This window comes from Marmota marmota, unplaced genomic scaffold, assembly GCF_001458135.2.
Source record: "Marmota marmota marmota unplaced genomic scaffold, marMar, whole genome shotgun sequence".
Taxonomy (NCBI): Eukaryota; Metazoa; Chordata; class Mammalia; order Rodentia; family Sciuridae; genus Marmota; species Marmota marmota.
In genome coordinates, this window is record NW_025999944.1 from 8,635,965 (window position 1) to 8,662,195 (window position 26,231).

General features: G+C 44.0%; 1 long non-coding RNA gene across 2 annotated transcripts in view; it reads right to left on the reverse strand.

The window, feature by feature from the left end:
- Positions 1–22,513, reverse strand: part of LOC107153948 — a 60,203-nt gene extending 37,690 nt beyond the window's left edge. For both annotated transcript variants that reach the window (XR_001504986.2, XR_007347030.1), the window contains exon 1: positions 22,391–22,513. This is a non-coding gene — a long non-coding RNA (uncharacterized LOC107153948). The remainder of the gene's footprint in view (positions 1–22,390) is intronic.
- Between the last annotated feature and the right edge of the window lie 3,718 nt (positions 22,514–26,231).

Here is a 26,231-nt window from a genome sequence, read left to right on the forward strand (position 1 = left end):
ATAATCAGATCCCACAAAGAGCCTTTATATGGCACTTTCAGTCTTTGATATATCAAATTGACTCAAATAAACAGGGAAAGTGATGATTGAATAATATAACAAGCAAGATTAATTTTACATGTGAATATAAAAATGTGTAACCTAAGGGAATACATTTTTTTTTCCAAATAAACATGACGTGTTTATAAAAAATTGATCATACTCAAGGTCACAAAGGAAACTTCAATGAATTTGAAAGAGGAGATTTTTATGACCATAATTTCTGATTGTCAAATAATAAAGGCAAATTCAAATCTCAATTGCTTGCATAAAATAAGAATGAATAAAAATTTTAAAAACTAGGAACTCAAGAATTTTAAAAAGCTGGAAAAAAATAACAAATGAAGAGAAAAACAAGACGTTGGAAACAACAGTGTGTGAACAGGAATTAATGAACTAGAAAAAAAAAGCAATAGAAATTGGAAACATAAATCCTGGGGGCATTTAAAAACTATCTGATAAATATATAGTAAGTATAATAAAGACCAAAAAAAAAAATGGGATTAAACACAAACATTCTCAAGATATGTTATAAAATTCCAAGAACACTTATTAAAACTCAAAACAGATACAGTTTTAAAACAGCAATGAGTTGGCTGACTCTGGTTAAATGCACTTACCAAAAGAAGATCTGGAAGAATGCACCACCTTTGTTGTCTGCAAAACTTAAATTACTTTCAGGAATTATCTTACGATCTCGTTATATAGGAACTAAATTCTTTCACTGTTTCTTGTTTTCTTCTTGTCTCATTCTCAACTAGAGAGAATTCACCCCGTCTGGGTGCATTTCGAGCAGCCGAAGCCCCGGCAATCTAACATGGCTCTTTTCCAAAGCTAGATTATTCTAGAACACAGTGTTGAATGTGCCCCATCTGCCCAGGTTTTGTAGGAACTACCACATAGAATTACAACTCGAAAGTATTCAAAAGTTGATGGAAAGGTATCTTCTGTTCTACCAGAGACCAAAACCATATATCAATAGGTAGGTCATATCACAGTCAGGAGGGAAATGGGATCTCTACCTGCACTTAGAAAATTTGTTGCATCTCTGATGCATGGGTTTGGGTGTGTTCGACATGAGGAAGAGCCAGAAGAAACACGCAGAGGGGACACAAATAAGAAAAGATAGGAAACCAGAGAAGCTGAATGTGAAGTCACTATTGGGCAATAAGCCAAGCAAAACAAATGGAGCAGGTGTAAAGCAGGTTTGTATGATGTATTCCAAATGTCACTCTATTATTTCATATCCAGACCCTGAGCGATTAAGGACATGGATTGAGAAATATCTGAATTTAGCAAAAGGGATCTGATAAAAATAATTAAATACAGAGACTCAGACCAATGTAAAACAATGGCGGGAAGATCAAAACACAGCAGAAGAAATAAGAAAGAGAAACAGTTTTATGGCTAGAGATTTTCTCTCAGGTACATATTGATAAAAATTTTTGATGCTTCCAAAGGGATAAATAATTTAAAATCTATATCAGAATATCTCCCACGTCAGAACATACAGAAATCTCCTTCAGAATATATTTAGTGTGTTTTATGTCCTTTTGTTCAATAAATGGTAGGATAATATTGTTGAGAGCCACAGCTGAAGGGGCCCCAGCAAACTTCCAGCTGCCGGCTGATGATTGGCTCACAGCGGCCCCAGCAACACCTAGCTGATTGGCTCCTCTGCGGTGATGCTCATTGGGCTGTTTCCCTGCCCTTTCAGACCACGGAGCTGCTCATTGGGGGACTTTTTTGGCTCCGCCCACGTGACCCAGCCAATCGGCCTCAAGAGCAGGAGGATTGTGGGAGGTGGAGAGAAGCTTGTGTGGGAGAGAGAGGCTTGTGGGAAGCTGGTGGTGGCAGTTGAGGCTCTGAGGGTTTTTCCTGAGAGGCTGTTTTGTTTGGCGTGTGTGGTTCTAAAAATAAAGTTAGTTTCTTTTGACAAGTGGCTCCTGATTGTGCCCAGCCAGACTGCGGCATTTGGTGGCTNGTGTAGTTTTATCTGCTAAATCACTGCCCAAACTAAGGGCCACCAAATGCCGCAGTCTGGCTGGGCACAATCAGGAGCCACTTGTCAAAAGAAACTAACTTTATTTTTAGAACCACACACGCCAAACAAAACAGCCTCTCAGGAAAAACCCTCAGAGCCTCAACTGCCACCACCAGCTTTCCACAAGCCTCTCTCTCCCACACAAGCTTCTCTCCACCTCCCACAATCCTCCTGCTCTTGAGGCCGATTGGCTGGGTCACGTGGGCGGAGCCAAAAAATTCCCCCAATGAGCAGCTCCATGGTCTGAAAGGGCAGGGAAACAGCCCAATGAGCATCACCGCAGAGGAGCCAATCAGCTAGGTGTTGCTGGGGCCGCTGTGAGCCAATCATCAGCCGGCAGCTGGAAGTTTGCTGGGGCCCCTTCGGCTGTGGCTCTCAACATCTCCCCCTCTCTGTTTAAACAACAAGCATGTGGCTTAGGGACCGTGCCTGCCTTAGGTTGTCCAATAGTACATATGGTCCTTAATATATGCATAGATCTTAATGCAGAGCATAGACTTAATCATTCTCTGGTCATCACTTTATTAACTTTTTAAGAGTCAAGGCATAAAACAAGTCATCCAGATATTGCTATTGACTATGATCTTGACCAAGTTTACCCCCCATCTCTGAGAATTAGAGTCATAATGTAAGATTCATTTCAGAATGGGATCTAAATCATGGTTAACCTGTCTGACAGTGCCATAAACTTAAGTAGCCTGACATACTCTTTCTATGTCAAAGGCAATACTAGTTTATTAAATCTCGTTTTCCTTTCCATGATCTTATAGAAAGACTGCATTTCTCAGCATGCTTTGCAGTCCCATGTGACTATTCTGGCCACAGAGCTTTGATATAAGTGGGATGAGTCACTGGGCCAAAGGATAAAAGAACTGTGTGAGTTTTCCATCTGTTCTCTCTTCCCCTGCTCTATTTGTCATGGAATTAAAATATCAAATGACAGAACCATGAGGTGAAAATAGCCTGGATCCCAGAACTATTGTTTGAAGGGAGCAGTCCTGGAGAGATGGAAGAATCTCCTAAAAAGGTTTTGTGTTAAGTCAGTGAGATTTCTGGGTTTACTTGTTATTGCAGCCTTACCTAGCCTAAGACCTTGGCCAAGACCTTTTGCCTCCAAGCTGATCATGATCATCAATATTAAAGCAATTGTTTGACATTTTAAAGCATTGTTATTGCTAAGAATGTCAGGATTTTTATTATCCCACAGCTGTCCTTTTGTATGCCATGTATCTACTCTAACATCTCTAACACTAGTCCCAATTATTTGGGGGTTAAAGAATGTTCAGCAAATATATGTCTATGTCTCTCCTCTGTTGTACACCCTTAGTTATTTTTTCTGCCTAACATGTTCTTTCCCCAGATATCTACTTGGCTTACTTCCTTCTCTTCTTTAACTGTTTGCTGAAGTGTGCCCTCAGTGAGATGAATAATGACTATCAGAGTTAATACTAACTGTACCATGTGTGCACACAAGTGCACACACACAAACACACTCCAAATCCTTCTTATAATACTTAATTTCTAATTTTCCCATAGTATTATTTACCTTCTTGTATACTATATAATTTCCTGATTGTCTGTCTCATATCCATCTCTAATGGTAAATTCCACTGAGCATAAAGATTTTCATCTGTTTTGTTTACTATTAGAAAAGTGCCTCTCATCAAGTAGGCATGTGGCAAAGATTTGTTAAATGAAAAAAAGAATTCATTTCGAGCAAGGCCTGGTGCTAGGCACTGTGAGAGGTACAAAGACTCACAGGATTCCATTTTATACTTGGCCTTTATGAGTGTAAAATCAAGCAAGAAAAACAAGTAAATTGCACACATCACTACAAAGGTAAGTATAAAATGTAGTATTATTCCACCCTAAAGTAAAATAAGAAAAAAAGAACAAAATCCTGTTATTTGCAGCAATATGAATAGAAATGGAGAACATTATATTGAATAAAATATGTTAGTATGGAGAGGCATACATTACATGTTCTCATTTATATGTGGAAATTTTAAAAGATGATTTCATAGAAGCAGCAGATAGATATTGGTTCCCTTAGGATGGGAGTATCGGGGCTGGAGAGGGAATGCCCAATGGGTATGGGGTGCAGGTAGATAGGAGAAACAGCTTACAAGATTCTATAGCACAGTGGGGTTATTATGATCAACATTAATTGTAGATTCAAAATACATAGTAAAACCTGGGCAATGTGGTGCACACCTTGTAATCCCAGCAACTTGGAATGCTGAGGCAGGAGGATCTAGAGTTCAAAGCCAGCCTCAGCAGATTATCAAAGCACTTAGCAACTCAGTGAGACCTTGTATCTAAATAAAATATGAAAAGGGACTGAGGATGTGCCTCAATGGTTATGCACCCCTCAGTTCAATCCCTGGTACCAAAAAAAAAAAAGTAAAGAGGATTTTTTTGGCGTGGGGGGTGGGTACCAGGGATTGAATTCAGGGGCACTCAACCACTGAGCCACATCCCCACCCCTATTTTGTATTTTATTAGAGACAGGGTCTCACTGAGCTGCTTTCTGCCTTGCCTTTGTTGAGGCTGGCTTTGAACTCGCAATCCTCCTGCCTCAGCCTCCCAAGCTACTGGGGTTACAGGCATTCACCACCACAGCTGGCATAGTAAGGGGATTTTGAATGTTTCCAAAACAAAGAAATGATAAATGTTTGAGGCAAAAGATTGATTTCTCTGATCTGATCATTACACATCATATACATATATGGAAATGTCACACTGGCCCCATAAATAGGTGCAGTCATTATGTGTCATTTAAAAAAAATTAATGCGGCATGTGCAGGAAAGAGAAAAGTAGCTACCCTGGTCCACTGGGCGTGCTGCATTTGTTCTGATCCTTTAGAGTTCTGAGAGCAGTGTTCCTCTACAGTTTGTCCTACTCCCTTTGACCTTGCTAAATGTATTCATTCAGACCCCAGTGAGGTGTCACCGCTGTCCCCTGACCCTCAAGATTAGTAAAAGAGGAGTGTTCCCGGACAGTGGACAATTCGTCTGGAACAAACAGGCCCGAGGTGCCCGGGGTGGAGCCTCCTCTAGGAAGCTCCTGGAAGACGCTGTTCAGCTGTGTGTGAAGTGTCTGCTCCGTGGGGCCCCGGGGAGAAATTCAGGGAAAGCCTTAAGTATCTGGAGTAGTTCTGTGTCTGCTGAAGGGTTGGTGTGTTTTTGTCATAAGGACAGTATGAATTGCATAATTAATCAGGTTTTCCTTTTCAAATTGTCCGTTGAAAGCTTAGAGCCCAACGTGGGATTCAGCTGTCGCCGAGGCCCGGTCCTCTCTGGCTTGTATTTTAGCTGGCTCTTTCCCACATTCCTAGTTCCATTTTCTGTCTCCGCCCTTGCTTTGCTTTTTTTCTTTGTCGCCTTCTTTTAAAGCACGTTTATTTATTTATTTTATATCCCTATAAGCTGCTGCAAATCCTTTTTGAAAGTAGTTAGGGGAGACATGAAGAGAGCAGTTGGTATGTGTCTGTGCCAGGTCCCTCACGGTACTGGCTGAATGGGAGGCAAGACAAAGAAAGACCGGAGGAAAGTAAGTGGGCAAGGAAGAGAGGAAGAGAAATAGAAAGAAGATAAAAAGATGACACCGCCCCTGCCCTCAAGGAACTTGAGGAGTGATGGCCCAGGTATCCGCGTGTGGCTTTAGTGCACATTGATTTCTCCCCTTTCTGAACTCGAACAGCACTTAGAGTCAATAACACCCAATTTAGCGCTGGATGACATACTGCCTGCTACTGTCTGCTTATTGTTTTATGTGGCTAAGTGTTGCCTTTTGGGCAGGGACCTTGTATTAACTCCTCCTGTCTTCTTCTAGTGAGGAGTGCAGTGGTTCAGTAGATTGATGGATTGAGAAGCCATCCATCCTCCCCAGAAGGATGGTCCAGAGCCCTTCGAGTATACTGTCCAATGCTGCCGGCCCCCTTACACCTGCTAGTCACACAGCAGCATTGGCTGCCTGATTTATCTGTGTGCAAGGATCTTTGAGGAAATGGAGTCTTGCATATGGTTCTATGTGCCAGCCTTGTCTAAATGTGTTCCTGCAATTCAATGACTGTGAACCGAAATGATTTAACAATAATTAATAACCCAATTCTTGCATTTGGCAGAGATTTTCTGATTGCTCATTCTGTGGCAGCCACTGCAAAATGTTTGGGTAATGCAGCAGTAAACAAAACAAAGGCCCCTGCGTTGGTGGTGCTTAATTGTGTGCAAAAATTGTGTGTTGGGTCAGGGGCTATACATCCAATATGAGATATAAAAATAGATAAATTATATAGCATGTTAAAAGGAGGCAAGTGCTTTAGAAAGAGAAAAGGGTAGATATGAGGAAGGGGATTGGAGACACAGCATGAAGTAATTGTGATGATAGAGAAAGGTCTCACTGAGAAGAGAATCTGAGCTGAGGTAGAAAGGAACCCAGGGATTGAGTCACGCCCACCTGTCCTAAGCAGAGCTCCTCCACAAGTCCTGAAGAGAAATGTGCTTGCAGGACAGAAGCAAGAGACGAAGGCCTGTTTGATTGGAACAGAGAAAGCCAGGAGAGACAGTAGGAAATGAGAGCAGAGATCAGAGTACCAGCAGAGATCCCGATCCAAATGGCTCTCTAGAATATTGCAAGACTTCCAGTTTACTCCTAGTAGGTTGGGAAGCCAGTCACTGGTGAGAACTGAGCAGAAAGAAGAAGGATGCGATCCCACCTGCTTTGTTGGGGGAATATTCTGTTGCTTGGTTGAGATTAGACAGAAGTGGGCAGCGGTGGAAGCTGGAGATGGACTAGGAGCTGATGGCAGGTGTTTAGAGGAGAAGAAATGGCTGGGTCAGACCCAGGTCAGCTGCTATAAAAGTAATAGCAAATGGGCAGATTCTAGAAATACTCCTACAGTTGGAACAGGGGGCATTTCCTGGTGGTTTGGATACAGGATACATCAAAGATGACGCTAAAGTATTTCATCATTTAGTTTATTCATTTTATATGGATAAACTAAAGGATGGAAATGGCCATCCACTGAGATGAAGAAGACCTCCAAAGGCAGAGATTTGCCAGAGCAGATAAGAGGCTTAGTCTTGGACACAGCAACTGTCTCATGTCTATTAGACCTCAGGTGGCGGTTGGTATGGGAATGATAGATTAAGGGCAAGGTCTCGAATGGACATGTAAAGTTGGGAGCCATTGAATGTAGATGTCACTTAAAGCCATGAGGCTGTGGGTTACAGATGATAACAGCAGATAGAGAAGAGTGAGTCCAATAAGCCCCCACTGTTGGTCTGTAGAGCAAAGAGAAGTGGCCACCATTAGGATCTAAGAAGGTGTGACCAGCGAGGCAGAAAGAAACTCTGGAGAGAGTGTTGTCCTGAAAACCAAGAAAGGATGAATGAGGAGGGTGGTAGCCACAGGGTCAAGGTCTATTGAAGGGTCAGTTCAGATGAGGACAGGGAATTAATTCAGCAACGCAGAGGTCACCGGAGACCACGATACCAGCAGTTTGAATGGACTGGTGTGGCCGCGGGATTGACTGGAGTGAGTTTAGGAGAAAATGGTAAGAGGGGCCTAGAAGGCTCTGAGTAGAGATGTAGAGATAACACTTTCAAGGATTTTGTTGCAAAGGGGAGCAAAAAATAGGTTCATAGCTGGCAGGGAAGGGAGACTTAGAGGATTTTTTTTTTTTTAGATGAGAAGATAGAGCAATATTTTTGCATGCTGATGGAAGCGTTTCAAAAGAAAATGAAAAAACGGATGATGCTGGGGGGTTGCAGAATGGGGGAAGTGATGTCCTTGAATATGCAAGAGGGAAGTGAGCGTGGAGGCTGGCTCTTGACGGGGAGAGATCTTGGCAGTGGGGCAGGACCAGGGGACAGGTGAAGACAGTAAAATGCTGTGGGTGGTAGAATAGTAAATAATGGGTAGTATATAATGGTCACTTTTTGTGGTAGGGTGAAGTAAGCACTTGCAATGGTTTGAGCGTCACTCCAAAGTCCATGTGTTAGGATCTTAGTTCTCCACCCAGCGGAGGCTTCAAAAGTTGATTGGGTGGTTAGAGGAGCTGAAGCCTTTCTTGTGGACTAGATCAGTTACTGTGAGAGTGGGTTGTTACAAAGCAAGGCCACCCCTGTTTTCTCTGCTCCACGCATGCCCAATTGCCCTTCTATCTTTCTGCCAGGTCATGATGTGGCACGAGGCCCTCACCAGATGCCAGCACCACACTCTTGGACTTCTAGCCTCCAGAACCATAAACCAGACCAACTTCTTTGTCAATGATCCAGTCCCATGTTTTCTGGGATAGGAGGAGAAATGGATTGAGACAACACTTAATATACACAAGAGATCACAGAAATCCTTGTGAGGTGGTTCCATCCCTTATACCCCTGGAGAGGAAACTGAGGCTGAGAGAATGGAATTAACTTGCTCAAAGTCACAGCATGGTTGGCAACTGGTAAGGTGACAATGCCCGCAGTCGCCAAGCCCACAGCAGTGACCTCTGCTCTCTGCTGCTCCTGGTAGGGTCAGGGTGGGTTGCTGTCCCTTGGGTAGGGGGTTCTCTGGGAGAATAACTGGCTGTCGCTCCAAAGATCAGTGAGAGACCAGCAGGAGGCTGGAATGAAAGGGGAGTGAAAAGGGCAGAAGTCAGCCCAATTTGTCATCTCTGGCCTCTTTCTACCTGGACGCCGAATTCCAAATAACCACAAAAGAGAAGTGCGAGGGAAAAACCTGCCCGGAGGATATCATTAGCATTTAGTGTTTCCCTCCAAGAATGAAGAGCTAGGAACTTGCCTAGAAGCAACTGAATAGATGAGAGGAGGAGATGGGAGAGCCAGAGAGAGGTCTGCCACACAGCCTCTGGTAGAGCCTGTGCCCGGGCCCTCTGCATGCTCACCTTCGTTCAGCACAGGATCACGTGCCATCTCCTCTGTCCTCTGTCTCCAACTTCTGTGAGTGGTTTCCCATAGAAACTGAGTGTCAGCAATGTCTAAGACCAGAGATGACTTAGTCCAGCCTCCACCCAGTGGGAATGCTCTTGGAAAAGACCCACCAGGCCCCTCCTGGACACCTCCACCCACAAGGACCTCACCGCCTTATCAGACACTTGGCTCCATTATTAGGCAGCTACGATCATTAGGATTTTGCCTTTGATCACTCTAATCTGTCTCCTTTTATCCTCCACCCACTGGCTGCAGGGATGTAGTTGCACCTGCTGAGAAGTTGGGCTTAGGAGTGCCGTGGATGATTCATCCTAAATAGCTTCCATGGGGAAGAGAAGAAAAGAACAGTTATTTCCGTAAGCTTCTAACTCCGTGTGTGGTCATATGAGCAGGAACAGTTAATAGCCAAGGGTCTCTGCTCCATGGAGCACTGTGCAGTGATGCTTTTTAATTTCCTAGTGAGGCAGAGAGACAGGTTTGGTGGAAGGTCTGTTGGTACCTCGGTGCTGTTTCTTGGGCGGCTTGGTTTCCTCCCTTCACGGGGCCCTGCTCCACCACAATTACCCTGGCCATGCTTGACTGGAAGATGGTGGACCAAAAGCTTCCACCATCCCTCCCCTCTATCAGATCTCTCTAGCTTATCTTGAGCAATACTTGCTTGTAATGCCCTACCCTGGGGGGAGCCCTGACTTTCTCACCTATCAAAGCGAGTGCACAGCTTGAGAGAGAAGCTGTCAACTCTGAAATGCCATCTTCCTTGCAGAAAGAAAGAAATCTTTGAGGTGCCGGGGGCAGTGGCAGTGAATGGTCTCCATGTGGCTTGTGCTATCCTTCCTTGTCAAAGAACTGAGGGGGGAAAGCCATTATCAAAAGCTCCCCAGAAGTAGGCTCCCCGCTGGGACTCAGGTGCTCCTGCACAAACCCTTTGCTATGTGGAAGCAGAAAAGTAACATGTTTTCTCCTCCTTGTATTTGTTTTTTTCCTGGAATCTCCAAACTGCCTCTATCCGCTGTCATATTTTCTTAGGGACAGCTCTATGAACAAAGTCACAAATTAGTAGGACCTTTTCAAGGTCCCCTTGGTGTAGCGTGGAGTCCCACCTTCTGAGGAGTGCAGAGGATGGAGGAAATCCAAGCTTGCTGGGCTGGCTGCCTGCCCTGGGCCTCCTCCCCACACCCCACTCCACACTGTGGGCAAAAGCCTCCGATGACTGAGGTGCCAGTGGCTGACAACTGGTCAGCCAGACTTGGAAAGGCAAAGAGAGGGTGAGATGCATGGGAATCGAAATGAGGAAAGAGCATCGCGGGGCCCAATCAGTTCAAAACAATCAGTAAAAACATTTCCAACACTGTGAATCCCTCTTCCCCTCTGAAAAGACTCCGGGAGTTCTTCATGACCCTTGACCCCAACACAAAACAAGGAGCAGCCATTGGCTGAGGGTGCCAACAGTTATTTCTCTGGTGCTTCCCGCTGGGTGACTAATCCCAAGGAGGAAATTAAACAAGTAATGAACAGCTGTCCCAGGTAGCATGCTGAGCACTCTCATGTGCTAGCACATCCCATCCCCCTCCCTGCTGAAAGCAAGATAGTATTAAGTCTTACAGATAAGAAAACTGAATTTCGTACAGGGTTGAGCTCTGATTGACTTAAGACTTAGGGCACCATATATTCGATTTAAACGTAAAGGTTTTCCTCTCTGCACATCAAATTTTGTTTCAATGAATTCTAAGGAATCCTCTTGGTTCTTCTATAGATTTTGATTTTACTGTGCATTAGTCTAAAAAGCAGGCCTTGCATGGTTCATGGTAGATAGGGACTGGGTATGTGTAATTGTTCATACAATTGCAATCAGAACCACCTCTGGAAAGCATATAAATGCCAACAAATGCGACCTGGACCTAAGCACTGCTTACGGCTCGACTGAATGGGAGTATATTAAGCACCCATTGTTGTTCTAGCCCTCTTTTAAGGGAGGCCCAAGTGTAGACATAATTTTCTTCCTTAAGAAATTTAGAAATCACTTGAAAAGATGGAATGTTCAGCCGCACAGGTACACATAGCCGTGCAGGCAGGGTGTATGTAACACAGTCTCCATGAGAGCTGTAGGAGGTCAGGGGTCAAGGAGCGAGAGATGGAGCAGCTGTTAGCAAGCAGCTACAGTGTTCAGGCAGCATTCTGTGCAAGAGGGAAGCTTGATGTGACCTTGAAAGAGCATCGTGTTTGCTCTTAGGAAGAAAAAAGCAAACGGAATTTCTGATGGTCATGGAGAACCAGAAGAGTAGACTCTTGAGCAGGGAGAGGCCGTAAGAAAAGGAATGGTCAGGAACCGGATCTGCAAGGGCCAAGCAGAAGACGTGGTGGAGCCAACTCTCATGCAAGGAAAGCCACTGGGGAGGTTGTTGGTGTGGTTCAGAGTGAGACCATGAGTGTCTCCGTCAAGGTGAAGGTAGGAAGGAAAGGATGGGCCTGGGAGGACCCAGCTCTTGGACAACAGGCTCAGGACTGAGCATCACAGGAGGGCAGAGGAGGGAGGAACCAAGGGCACCACCCTAGGCTAAGCCTGGGTACAGTCCAAGCATCACTCCCAGAAGGACTTCACTGTTTGGGAGGAGACAGTGAAGAAGCCTTGGGCGCAAGTCTAATCTCTGAGCTAGTGGTAGCCAAGTTTTCTGCCTAACACCTGTCTTCACATTCTTTTTATGTAAAGCAAAGGCACCTGGCAAAATACTTTCTAAGGTGCCTTCCAGGGGCTCTGTGTGAACAAGGTCTGGGAAACCCTTGTCTCCCTGCTCTTTCGTGGCCTCCTCGCCTAGGAGAGATTTCTCTCCAACAGGCTGGAGGCTCCAGTGGCCCCATTTCCACATGCACGAGCCACTGTCTCCATTGTGCACCACCATAGGCTAGTTTAGCATTTATGCTTATGGACAGTGAAGTTAACTAAGAATCAGAAAGACTGAGCTGGGCATGCTAAGCCTCATTAGCTGTGTGGTTGGGTCACGGTGCCCGCCCATGAGGATGTTAAATGGCAGCATTGTCAGGATGAGACAATGTAACTGTCTTACTGCATTAACAACCCATCAATCCCTAGAGCCCTTCTCCCCCATCTGCAGGCTCCCCGGGGAGATGGTGTATGAAGGCTGGCTGTCTACTGATTCAGGGAAGGTCTAGATTGAAGAAAGCTGAGACCTGGGATTTCACCCCATGATGGGTTCAGGTGCTTCCCGTGTCCTCAGCATAAATAAATGCAATAAATTGACTCTAGGTGGAACCTAATTTCTGCAGCCCTAAGCAGCCTCTTTTGTCACCTTAAGGGATGGAGTGACTGTAGGGAAGCAATGGGAAGGGTGGGTCTTAAATGCAGGGAGAGATGCCAAGATTTCAAGGCAGCAATAAACGACTGACCTGTGCAAAGATAAATCCTTAGTGTTCTTAAGTGAAGCCTAAAATTCTTACTATCACCCATCCATTACTCTGAGAAATTGTAACTTTTGGACATCAGGTGACAAAGGTTACCTCTTTTCAAATTCCTCTGGGACATAATACACTAAATCACTAAAAGTATCCTGTATGTATATTTGTTTCTAGCCTGTTATTAGTTAATAATGTCACTTAGCATCAGCACCATCTTTTATATACACACACAATACTTTTTAATATTGAAAGCTATCATAAGAAATGTCAATAATAGTCTTGTGTTTATTTTAGAAAAAGATCAAATACACCATATTTTATTTCCTCAATTAAATACTCTTTGTACATGTTAAAGATTCAAAATTAGATATGTCTTACAATTGATGCACAATACAGTTTCTCTCCTATCTCCAAAACAAAACAAAACAAAACAAAAAAAAAAAAAACAATTATCAGAGATAATCACAAAGAATGGAGGGCATCCAGGGTTAGCAAGCTGATCCACTGGCAGTGCCCTGGAATATGGACTTTGACCAGTTAAGTGTTGATGACATAGAGAAAAAGAAAGATCACTGGACTTGGGACCATAGTAGGTGACCCCAGGCAAGAAGTCTGAGGGCTTCCAGTTCCTTGAGAGTAGAGATAAAGAGTGCCCAAGGAGGTCTGAGACTGAGGACAGGGAATCCACAAATCTTTTTGAATTAGCGTCAAAAAGAATTAAGTGTATAATTATTCATGTAGCATTTCATCCATCCTACAATACCAAGCCCTCCACCATATACCTAGCACCTTTTACTGATTATCCTACACAACACCTTAGATGAACATTTTGCAAATTGACTTGACCACTGTGCCCTTATAAACATATACTTAACTGATGGAACGAGAGTTTAATAGAATGTGTAAATTTTGTTTTAATTTTCCTTCTGTGACAAACTCACTGTGAGAGAGATAGCTCGCTCTGGAGCTGGACTGCCTGGTCCAGTTAAATCCTGCTTCTACCTGTGTGGCCCTGGGCAAGTAATGCTAATCCACATGCTTCAGTCCTTCTTATTCTTGCCTTAACCAAAATTTCGCCAACTTTCATCAAATAGAGATCTGTTTGCTTATACCCCTTGTATGTCAAAGCTAGGAAGTCTGAAAAGCATTCTCTTTCCCTCCAATGCCACTCCAGCACATTTGTAAAAGTTTGTAGACTTTAAGGGTCAGTCCATTGACCATGCCTTCTCTAAATAATCCTCTGAGGATATATATCCTCAAAATAATCCTTTGAGGCTCCTTGCTATGTATCCTTCTTCTTTGAGGCTTAGCATTTGGCTCATCATATTCTGCTGTTTAACTCTTACCCTTGTCCCAGGCAAAATCAGCATCCCTGTGGACCAGGCATTAGACATCTGGCCTCATAATTTTTTCAGTTACTCATGTCCAATGACCCTCTCTACTTCATCTGAGTCATATCCACTCCGTGATGCTATAGAGGGCCACATCATCAACAGAAATGTTCCCACCTCCAATATCATGAATTTGAATATCTACTTTAGTAATAAAATCTGCTATCCTTCAACCTCCATTGATGAAATTCTTCCCCTGCATGGGGATACCAATCTAAAACTTTCAATACATGGAGCCCAGTTTCCATCCATCAGTCACCTCCTGTCTTCATGTCCCACTTCAAACACCTTCCTTTGAAAATAGTTAGCTTCCATACCCAGGGGTTCCACATCTGTGAATTCAACTGACCATGGATCAAAAACATTTGGAAAAAAAAAATGCATCTGTACTGAATAGAACATATACAGACGTTTTTGTTATTATTCCCTAAATAATACAGTATAACAGCTATTTACATAGCATTTGCATTGTATTAAGCATTAGAAGTATTATAAGCAATCTAGAGATGATTTCAAGTGTATGGGAGAACGTGCACAGAATATATGTACATACGATTCCATTTTATATACAGGCTTTGAGAGTCCCTGGATTTGGTCTTCATGTGGGATGAGGAGAGGTCATGGAACCAATTTTCTGTGGACACTGAGGGATGGTTGTACTTAATCTAGTGCCTTGTCTTGGGTGGGTGATCTTTGAAGGGTACTGACCTGTGAGATAAAGGTCTTCACCCCATGGTGAAGATTAATCCTCAGTTACCACTCCATTCTCCCTCATCCCAATCTTATAATCTGTTTTCCTACAAGCTCCACACCACTCATCTCTGCCCCTAAGGTCCATATGTGGGTTTTACTTCAGACCACTCTAGAAGTGGACAGCCATTCAAGATGGACAACCAGCCATATCACTTGAACCACCACTTGCCAGTGGGAGGTCTCTTTATTTGTCTTTCAGGACCACCCTGAGGGTGCTAGAGGGTTGCAGAAGTCTACTTTCAGATTCCACCCACACACCAAACCAATCCATCCTTGAACACGTTTAGTCTTTGTGCAGGTAGTTGTTTTCCAGATGACAACTGGTGCTACATGTGTGAGCTGAGAACACAGAGTCTGTACCACTGGTTATGCAACTTATTTGAACCCTCTGACTTTGCTTGCTTCTGACCCTGAGTTACTTTCACCTTAGAGAAGTTTGTTGCTGATCCTACCTAAACTTAGTACTTGGCAGATACGATAGAGTTCAGCTCATGAAGGGCAGTTCTGACCACTTGATGTCCTATGGTCAGATGCTCAATTCCTATCAGTGTCCTTGAGCAGTGGTTAGTTTTTGAGTAGCGTATTCATCTCTGAAGTACATGGCATGGCCTTTGTAGAGAATTCTGAGGTCTTCATTTTGAGTCTCCTCCTAGGAATTGCTATAAACTCCATGTGGTATCATTTTTCTCCTCTTATACCATAGGGTCTGCCAGGTTTATGGACAAGACTTAAGACCCTATTTAAAATCTCCCATTTCATCCATGCAATAGGGAAGCATGGTATTCTCAGGTGTACCATATGCTTCCCTCAGCACCAGATGAGATCTATTAAGCACTGTGCTTCCTTCTTATTGTTGAGGATTAGAGAAGAAGAATTTGCCCTTTATTTTGGAGAAAATGTCCTGGCACATCCCGGACGCAGAACTCCTAAAATTTCCAATAATGTGACAAGTCCTTTCATCTTCAGAGCTCTCTCTGCAGGTCAGGCCTCCAGGGGGCTGACCTTGCCAATCATTATGATATTGAAGCCACCTTGCTTTGGATGGTGAAGCCACCACCTGGCCTCTATTATTTGAGGATTCTGCTATCCCTGGTGCATAAACCCGGGTCTGCAGAAGACTGAATTTTTAAGAATCTTGGTGGCCCTCTATATTAGTCAGCTCTAAACTGCCATGACAAAGTACCGCAGACTATATGACTCTAAAAGCAGACATTTATTTTCTCTTAGTCTGGGAAGCTGAAAGTCCAAGATCAAGGCTTAATCAATTCAGTTTCTGGCGAGGGCTCTCTTTTCCTGGCTGGCAAAGAGCAGCCTTCTTGCTGTGACCTCACATGGCAGAGAGAAGCAGAGGAGGGGGAGAGTACAAGCTTTGTACAAGAGAGTACAAGCTTTCTGGTATCTTTTCTTATAAGGACCAAGCCCTCTGGGATTAAGGTCCAACCTCTGTAACCTTCATTTAACCATACTTACCTTCTAAAGGCCCAGTTTCCAAACACAGTCACACCGGAGGTCAAGGCTTTACCATAAGACTTTCGGAGGGACATAATTCAGACCATAGCACTTACTTTCCTGTTCATTCTTTATTGCTTCAATAAATGAAGCATCTTGAGGCCTTCATCTTGAGGCCCATGAGATAGAGTAAGCCAAAGGATTTTTCTGGCTTTATGTAGTGTATCCCTCCTAGCATGGCAACGTCTCTGAACTTTAATACTGTTTCTTCCATCATCTGCCATGACAGTTTTTGCATTGCTACTTTATTTAGTGATGCCATACCTTTTCCCAAGCTTCCTAGAGACCTCTTTGTATAATAATAGACCATTCTGCATAATGCTTATCTGGGTGTCACATCCTATGTCCTGGGGAGGGCATTTCCATCTCAATAAAATCTCTGTTATCCAACTTTGTATTCTGCCACCCTTGACTCCACACTCTTAGGAGATGGTCTAGTGCCTACTTTCCAAGCTCCTGCTGTGACCTATGGGCTATATACCATAGTCCCTTTGACATATAGTCCCTTTCTCCCTTAGTAGGCATAGCACTTTCCTTGATAGTTTATGCTGTGATGTGACCCTAACTATTGGTCTTGTATCTAATAAGGTGGGTGGGTTATATCCAGAGAGTAGTCTCTGTGGTTTTCAAACAGGAGTCCTCTGCAATACTTTTGGCTTCCAATAAGGAGTGGGACACTTCTGCAGAGAGCTGGAGGAGAACCTGGGGCTTTAAGCTTCCTGAGTAGATCAATACAGATGTCTCTTTCCAGGACTCACGCTCCCACTGCTTCCCAACGTCCGTGAGTTTGGCATAGCAGACTGCCCAGGCTGAAATTCCAACTGTTGTAATATTTTGCTACATTTGTAATAAAGCTTTTGGCTGGATCCTTCGCCTTTCCTGTCTCCTGCTGCAGGAGAGAGGAGTTTTTTTATATGCTGCCATGGAGCTCCTCTGGATTTCACACTTTACCTGACCTAGGTACTTCATCACCCTTAGCCTTTACTGTCTTTATCTAATGCATCAGTAGTACCCAGCAACAGCCATCAATTCCAAAAGTTTGAAACTTGCTATTTTCTGACGCTTCTCAAGTACTTGAGATGTTCCACCCACCCATGCTTTCCCTTCTGCTGGTATCTCATCCCAGTTCACCACCAATAAAAGTTTTAATAACATGGCAATATAGCATGCCAGGGACCATCAGTACTCCAGCAACCATCAATGACAGAACCTCATTTGCAACTGAGTCTACAGAGAGAGAGCTATGGACTCCAAAATCCTTTTTAAAAATCTGCTCCTTGATACCAATTATCTTAAGTCAACTTCCTTGAAAGCAAACTTTGAGATGGAAATTTGCATGCAGGGGGTTTATTGGATTATATCCCCAGGAGCCATGCCTGTAAAAGTGTGAGGGAGGCAGGACTTGGCTAAACAAGCAGATCAAGGGAGCACTTGAGGCTAAAGCCTGGCCACCCCACCGAGAGCATGAAGCTGAATTGTCCCTTTAGAGTTGTCCCAAATTAATTTTAATGGAGTAATATCTATCAGCCTTTCACCTTCTGTTTTTTGTGCCTTTGGGATTATAGTTAAGAAATTATCCTGAACTGAAGGTAACAGATTTTTAAAATATTTTCTTCTATTCATTTATATAATTAATTAACTATAAATAAATAAATAATAAAGACAAATTGTCTGATTTATCTAAACTAAGAAAGCCTCCTGGACACAATATCACACTTTGAAGTTGTTGTCCTTGCCTACCTCAGGTGGTTCTTGGGATTTTTGAGGAATTTTGAAGCATGAAGAAGCTTTCGGAGACCAGATGGACAGTGTCAGTCTAACTTTTCAAAAGAAAATAGAAAATAAATTCCAAAATGAATTATTAAAAAAAAAGACAGTTTAAGAATATCCAGAAAAGGTAGCAGAGAATTTAAAACCCAGAGTGAGTTCTGTAAGAGCATGTCATGTCAGACTTATCTACTTCTTTCTTTTTTAAGTAAGGATTTGAGATTGGTAGATTAGAAAAGTATATTTCTGGATTTCATTTATGCATTCTGAAAAAAAAAATCATATCACATCACTTCGTTTCATATCACATACCATATCATATTATACCCTAAGATATATTAAGAAATGATAAAAGGGTTCTTAGGCAGATAATAACTTGGGGAAGGAGCCAAAGATTTGGACCAATGATAAATTGGAGAGAAGTTTCTAGTGAACCTCCCCATGGCTCTAATTTCAGCTCTGTGCTAGTCAAAATTTTAATCAATGGCTTCTATGAAGACAGGAGCCATAGTCATCAAATCTGTGGCTGACAGGAATTTGGAAAGGGTAGCAAATATTCTAGATGACAGAATCAGGTCCATAAAAATTCTTGACAAGCTGAAAGTATGGAATGAGTCCAAAATGATAAAATTTAACCAAGGAGATGTAAAATCCTATATTGGGTTTAAAAACACAATCTCACAGTCATAGGATGAGACCATTATAATGTAGAAATGGTGATTGTGAAGGGTACATCTTTCTGTCTATCTGTCTATCTGTCTATCTATCTATGTAGGACGTGAAGAGCAAACTCCTGATAGACATCTAAGAACAAATGGAGCCGTGGCGACTGAATGGAACTGTGGGGTTTAAGGGGAAGGCACCTACTATCTTACTCCATCCTTTGCATTATGGGTTCTGGACACCATGTTGTGCTATTCTGCTTTGACAGGAGGGGAATTAGAATGTTTTTTAAAATCCCCAATAAAACCTTCCATATAGGGAACCAGTTTAGAAGTTGGTGATGTTTACCCCAGAGAAGGTAGGCTGAGAAGAATGCATAGTCTCTGGCCGGGTATTGACAGGATGCCCTGGAGGAAAAGGCTGGCCTTTATGTTCCCTTCGAGTGTCTGTGGGGGGGGGGCAAAGGTTGAAAGCTACAGAGACTGAGATTTAGTTTCAAAACAAGAAAGTACTTCTCTTCAGAGTTCACTCTGGGTGCTTGGCAACCCTGTGCCTTGTGGTAGGAGTTCCTGGTCACCAGCTGCTGGGGTAGAGACTAGATAATGATGTGGCCTGTGTGTTTAAAAAAGGGCCAGATGCCATCGCATTGGTTATTGGAGGGGATGGGGATGAGGGTTACTTTAAATCCTCAGATTCTGTTTCAGTGAGCTGAAAGCCAGAATTTCTGTGGATTTTAAGCAGGTCACTATTGGAATGTGGTCTGCTCAGAGCACATAAAACATCCCCAAATGACTGAAAGGTCATTGAAGGATGACATTTTAAAGAAGGACCCTTTGGAAGAATTTAAACTGCTCAGGTGCTGTGCCTGTGTCTAAATATTTCTGAGATGGAAGCAACAGAACAGAACACTCCACCTCTGTCCTCGGAAAGCTGTCAAAACCCGCTCTTGGGTTCTTTATTCAAAGTCAAGCATATGAGACTTAAACATAATTCTGAATGTCCTCAAGTCATTCCTCTAAGGAAGAAGGTTGCTGAGGGGTTAATAAAGACTCCTATTTGTTATGTACTTGCTGTATGCCAAGTGCTGTGCTAAGTACTTGATTGTATTTAGTCATTTAGTCTTCGGGACAATCCTCTAAGTGGATATTTTCATTATTCTCAATTTCCAGATGGGAAACCAAGGCTCTGAAAGTCAATAGTCATAGTAAGTGGCAGAGAGGAAATCCCTACCCAGTTGTCAGTCTAGGAAGAAAATAATCCACATTGTTAACCACAACTAACTCTCCAAGGCAAAGAGAGGATTCTAGTTATGTGAAAGAATTCTAGAGGCAACATTGCTTGCCTTCAGCCAAAAAGCTGAGCAGAACTGAGTGGAATAGTCCAGACTGGAGAAGACAGTGTGGTTTAGACAACCGAAGAGACCATTGCTTCAGTGTTGACTAATTTTTTTTTTTTAATCTATCAACAGCCATGATCTGCTCACATAAATTAAGTCTTATTTTAATTGGCTCATTTGCTGAGAATCACAACGACATGTACCAATGTGGATAAACACAGAAAGGACCCAGAGGGGAGGTGGGGGATGGAAAAAGCATTTTTTACTCCTATCTCAAGAAAAAAAAAAAATCACACTTATTCTGATTTTTCTTTTTTTCTTGTTACAAAAGTAATATCTCCTCATTGTTAACCAAATTAGAAGGCACAGAAAATCACAAAGAAGAAGGTATCATTTGCAATCATCCCAGTGCCCAGAGGCCAGATGATGGCTGAGAACACAGTCGTACACACACTCCGTCATGGAGGCTTAGATGCGCACATGCATTTATGGAAAATTACGAATATTTTTATTAAAGTGTGAACATTCCATGCACACTGTTTTGTAGTTTTGTAGTCTCTCTCTCTTGCTTCCTCCCCCCTCCCTCTTTTTGTTTACCGAATGTGTGCTGTGAACATTGTTCCACCTCATCAAACTCTCTTCCACCCCATTATTTTAAGTGGCTGTGTAACATTCTCCGGCGTGCATACACCATGATTGGAATCTCATTTTTCACAAATGAAGGAATGAATCACAGGGACACTGTCCTATAGGTCAAGCACAAATGCTTTAAGAGGAGGTGGATAGACGCTAAGGCCAGGGGGAGTTGAGGGAGCAGGGACCAGGGCTGGACTTAGGGATTTAGGAGCTTTAAGAAATGGAAGTGAGTGGATGATATTTGATGCAGGAAGAGAGATCACCCCAGAGGGAGGGAGAAGAAGATGGTGTTGGATTGGAAAGGGTATTGAGATGGGAAAAGAGTCATACACTGGGGACAGAAGAGAGACGCTGTTTGGGGAGGGGAACAGGACTCCTGGTCTAAAGAGAGGGCAGACACAGGTGTGGTAGGGGTCCTGACTGAGGAGAAGGCTGAGGACACAGCCTTGCATCTGATCTGCCGTGTACAACCCCATGATCATGCTGCCCCTGTGGCCCTCTTAAGAAGTCCACTTGTGGGAAAGCCTGAACCTTGGCTGTGGTCCTGAGGGCTAATTGTCCCAGAGAAGAGTTACAGAGATTATGCAAAGATGTGTCTCCTTGTGATTCTCCAGTGGTCAAACAGTGGAGAATGGTGGGAAAGAAAAGGAGACCTTGCCCCCTTGGACCCCCTCAAAGTGCCTGGGAGCCACTGGCTGTCCTCTCTCTTTCTTGGCAGTCCTCCCCCACTCTCAGGGACCAGCTTGTGTGCTGTTCTCTCCATGAGGGGCTCCTGGTCTTCAGGTGAAGATGAGTGCCAAGAGGGCACTCCTGGAGCCCTTGTGGCCACGCTGCCCATCCCTCAGTAGGAGGAACCCAAGACCAAGTGTCTTAGGAGTGAGCCTGAGGACCCAGAAGGAGGCCAGAGGCCTGGCAGCCAGAATATGCAGCAGGAGGTGGCAGGGGTGTTTCAAAGTGCCTCCTTTTGACCTGTCTTTAAAGTATGTCTGAGGAGGATCTCCTCAGTTTCCTCGCTCTGGTCAGTCCTTGTGAATAGCATGGAGGGGAGCAGAATGGGGGCCCCAGAACTCCTATTTGCCCTCATCAGTCCTGTCCAGTTAACTGAACTCAGGGCAACTAGTTGACATTAACAAGGGCCTCGAGAGACCTGTGGAGACATGGCAGGGTATAAGATGGACCAGGTCTCTGGCCCTCTGGCCCCTCCAGCCCATTCTTGCTGTGACATGGAAAATCAACTTATCAAAACAAAGGGGTGAGAATCACAGAATCAGAACCAAAGAAAACAGTTTTATGGCTCACATATGACTGGCTTTGACAGCCCAGGGCATCTATTTCCATAACAGACATCTCCCTGTCAGAAGGACGGACACTCATCCCGGCCTGACAGGCAGCCATGGAAGAGGTCTCTCTTCTGGGAAGGCACAATACAATTGATTAGATTTCTTCTTACCAAATTACAGTCTCACTCCATTTTTTTTTTCTCTCTCTCAGATTGCTCCCAGATCGCCTTGACTGGAGTTTTGGGTGCTCCCAAACACTCCAGTCACACAATTACAGATAATCTCTGCATTTACTTTCACGGTTGCCTAATCATTTCCATTGTGTGCGGATTTTACTAGGTTTAACTCTCAGGGAACAATTGTATTCCCTCATCATCCAGTTCTTGGGGCCCTCAGCATCTCACTGTCACTCTGGAAGACTGCACACACAGATAGGAAAGCAGTTAGAACTACCTACGGTTATTCAAACACTGGGGTACGTCATCATTATATGTTGTTAATAGCAAAGCCAAACCTCAGATCTCAGCTTTCAGACTGAGGCCTTCCTCACCAGCGAAGTCTTCTCTTTGATCACCTGGGAACAAGGACAGGCAACTATCTGGGAAGTGCAGGGGACACCTACTTGATCAGAGGTGTTCGATATTCTCTCTTCAGATTCTCTTTGGCTTCACACAGAAGCCTTATGTAGTAGCTGATCTCCCGTCGTCTGTTAACGTTAGTTGCTTCCACTGTCGCTGCTGTCTTGTTTGGGTGCAGAACATTTGTCAGTGAATTGTATAAATATTTGCTTGATGCCTACTAATTAACCAGGTAAGCACAGAAGGCCACAGCCTTAAGGTTATGGTCTTTGAAGAGAATGCCTCTGAGTATTTGACCAACAGAAATTATTAGTGATGGTAGTAAAACTGGAGTTTTGAGAGAAAACTAGATTCTCCATGTCTGCAGGCAGATGGGGTTGGTGCAAGCTGCAGGCCTCACCAATTTCTTTCTGGGTTCTTGTATCACAAATCTGAAGGCTAGAATCCACAGGCAATAATGAAAGGGAAGGGTGAACGGAATAGGATTTATTTAAGTCAGAAGAGATGGAACTCCTACAATGTGGGAGGGGACCTGATAGTGTTGTGGGGATGGGGTCTTTCAGGAAACTGAGGCAGTGTGAAGGCTGGCCCCCCGCCACCTCCAAACCCTGATCTTAAGATCAAGTCAGAAAGATTTCAGACACGTCACTTAGGGTAACAGGCATGAGTTTACTGAGGAGATAGGAAAAGGGAAAAGGGGACACCTCTCAGGTGAAACAGTGGGTCCTCTCAGAGAAGAGAGGCATGGTGTGTCTCTTCTGTACTCCAGTTTTAATGGGGATCCCAGAGAAGTTTCTAGAGAATTCCACCCAGGCCCATCTCTTGACTTTTGACAGCAGGATGACATCAAACTTTCAGCTTCCCACTGCCACAGTAACTCTAGGTCACCTTGGCCCATGCTAACCAGTTCTAATTGGATTCTTAATCATACATTTGTACAGGTTTTATAGTTGGGAGAAATTTTCCTTTTCTTCTGGGATCTGGTCAGTGAAAAGGGTCACCAAAGTCTGTCCCTTCAGGGCAACTTGGTTTCCTCTTATCAACTATTCTCTGCCTGCATTTACCTTGCAGACAACAGATAGTTTGCAGAGGATGTGACATCTCTTGTCAGGAGGGGCTGCAGAAAATTGTTTCTCAGAAAAGAAAGCATGTGTGTGTGTGTGGGGGGGGCAGCACAGTGGCCCCATTTTATAGAATTGTCCCCTTAACCCTGTGTTCTCTTCCCTCACTCGCATCAGCAGGCCATGGAATCTTCTTAGGGCTGTGGGGCGGGCTTTTTGCTTTCTAGGTATCTCAACTCATTAGGCCTCTTATTTCTGAGGGTCACTGCAAAAGCTCTAAGGCAAACCCTTGAAGGCAGTTCTTGTGGTTTGGAGCAGCTGAGCCTGGACATTGATGTCAAGGCCCCTCAAGCAGGTCCTGCCATTGCTCTTGGCACCACTTATTGTCCTGTGCTTGCCCTGGACACTGCAAATCTCTCTGTGGACTTCCGGGAGATGACACATTGGCTCTTCTCTCCAGATCCCCACAGGGATGGGGATCCACGGTGCTTAATGCTTTTGCCTAGACACTTAACAAAATGGGGGCGTCCTGTTCCACTGAATGGCGTCGGGTGGGGGGCGTGCGGAGGGGGAGAGCGGCGTTGTTTGTTTCCATCACACACATTAAAATCGATGGTGTTTGCTCATCTGGCGGAATGACAACTCATTCCTCTGGACAGGCTGGCTTCACAATTGCCCGTTCAAGGGGAAATCTGATAAGAAACAACAGCCTGGTCTTCGGGAGCATTAAACCGTTGTATTCTAATTTAAACTTCAGGCGCACCAACTGTCTGATTTGTCTTCTCCTTTAGTGTGTGTGTGTTTTTTCTCCCCTCGCATTATTGATTTTTGATTCTTTCTTTTTTAAAAAAGAAAGAGATCCTCAAAACCAACGGGCCTGATGAGAAAATTCAGTAAAGTTATCACAGACTGTCTGAAAAGGCAGAGTCCAATGCACACAGCTTGGGCAACATTCAGATGTCAGGAAAGAAGGAATTGCCAGGCACTTCCCAAGGCCCTTGGGAGGGAAGAGGAAAGGGCAGAGCAGACCTGGGGCCTGGTTGTCCTGCTGCTGGGGACTTGCAGGCCATCTGGGGTGAGGCTAGTCATTGGGCTGTAAGAGGAAGTTTGCATCCATTCTGCCCAAACGCACAGCTCAGAAATGATAGAAAAAATTAAAAAAAGAAAAAAAAAACTACCATGCAGAATAATAATAGTAACGATCAACACAATCCTGATGCTGGGTGAAGTGCTACCGTTTTCCCTGTTCTTTCAATGCATTACTTTATTTAGAATCACGGAATTATAGATCATTGTGCAGGAAAGAATGGTAGAGAACAGCTAGTTCAAACCGTGCTTTTGGCAGATGAGGAAATTGCAGCCAAAAGACATGAGGTGGCTTGCTGAAACACTCACCCTCACCCCTAGAACAACCCTGCGCAGGTGGCAGGACAAGCAGGTGTACTTGTGTGTTTTCTAGACCTGCTATGTAGCAGATGCTCTGTTGGGCTCTGAGCAGATCATGGTGAGCAAGGCAAAGCTAACCTTGGCCTTCACAGAGCCTAGAGGTTGGGGGAGGAGGCAGATAGGTAACTACTCCACGTGGTATTGACCATGGCAGGTTACTATGCAGCCTCCCACAGACTAGGATAAACCAGAGACGTTTCTTGGACCAAATGACATCTGTAGGAGGAGCATGTTACAAAGAGCTTGAGTTGGCCAGGTGAACCATGGGGCTGGAGCCTGGGCATGAGGGTAAAATAGGCAGGAAAAGCTGATTCTCTCCCCAGACTTAGCTTCTGAGGGATGGAAAAGGGTCTAGTTCCAAGTGCTTTCAGCACAGTGACCATGGAGCCAAGAACAGTGTGATTCACTGTGTAGCACCTTTCGTGTTATAGTCATGACAGCCGTGGGCAGAGCATATGGAAGTTATACCAAGAGGAAACTGAGTCATTGAAACAGCTCAGTGGCATCAGACAGTTGAGTAGAGCCTGGGTTGAGAACAGATTTGCTCTCTGAGGGACAGTTAAATAAAAGTGCAAAAAAGCTACAAATCTGGGTTGGGTGAAAAAAAAAATGTCAGGCAAGTGAAACATCAAATTCTGGTTGGCCCAGGTGTGAAGTGATTGTGGTTTGGGGTCCCTGTGCCATTCACAAGATTCACAAGAGGAGCATTAGGAGTTGACAGGATTCAGAATACTAGAATTGCAAAGAAGAAACTTCATGACCTACGAGGATTTGTATATGAGTTCAGGACAGGATCCTGACCCTGTTTTTGCATACACATAGAATCTGCAGTTCTCCTGAGAGGTATTATGAAACCTTTAAAATAAAAGAAAATTTAAATAGAATCAATTTAAATCAATTTTACTTTAAAAAATTCATGCACGGTACTTTTAAGAAATGGGAAGAATGCAGAAATGAGCCATCTGTAGCCTCCCAGGGAGGCTATGAATCTTGCCTGTTTTGTATGCAGTGCAGGATTTAGGTGGATCGCCGCCCGGCAGGTAAGAGAGGACTTTGGCTAGGCTGTGAAGGGTGCAAGGCACCCTCCTTCCTCACCCTCACCTGCAGAAGCCCAGGAACAGGGCTTTCTCCCTGAAGCTTCCTGGATGTCGTCTCTGCCTTGGGATGCTGGAAGAGGAGAACTGGGGATCATGCCATGTGTCACTGGGCCCATCTTCAATGCTGGGTTCCCTGGCCTTGTTTTTACATCATCTTACTTTTAAAGGGATATTTCAATTGTATGAGGACTTTCTCCCTGACCTGTCATCTTGGTGAAGTGGAGAACCCTGGGCTTTGCCTCCCAGCTCTCCTACTGCTTCCTGTGCTGTGAACAGTCTGC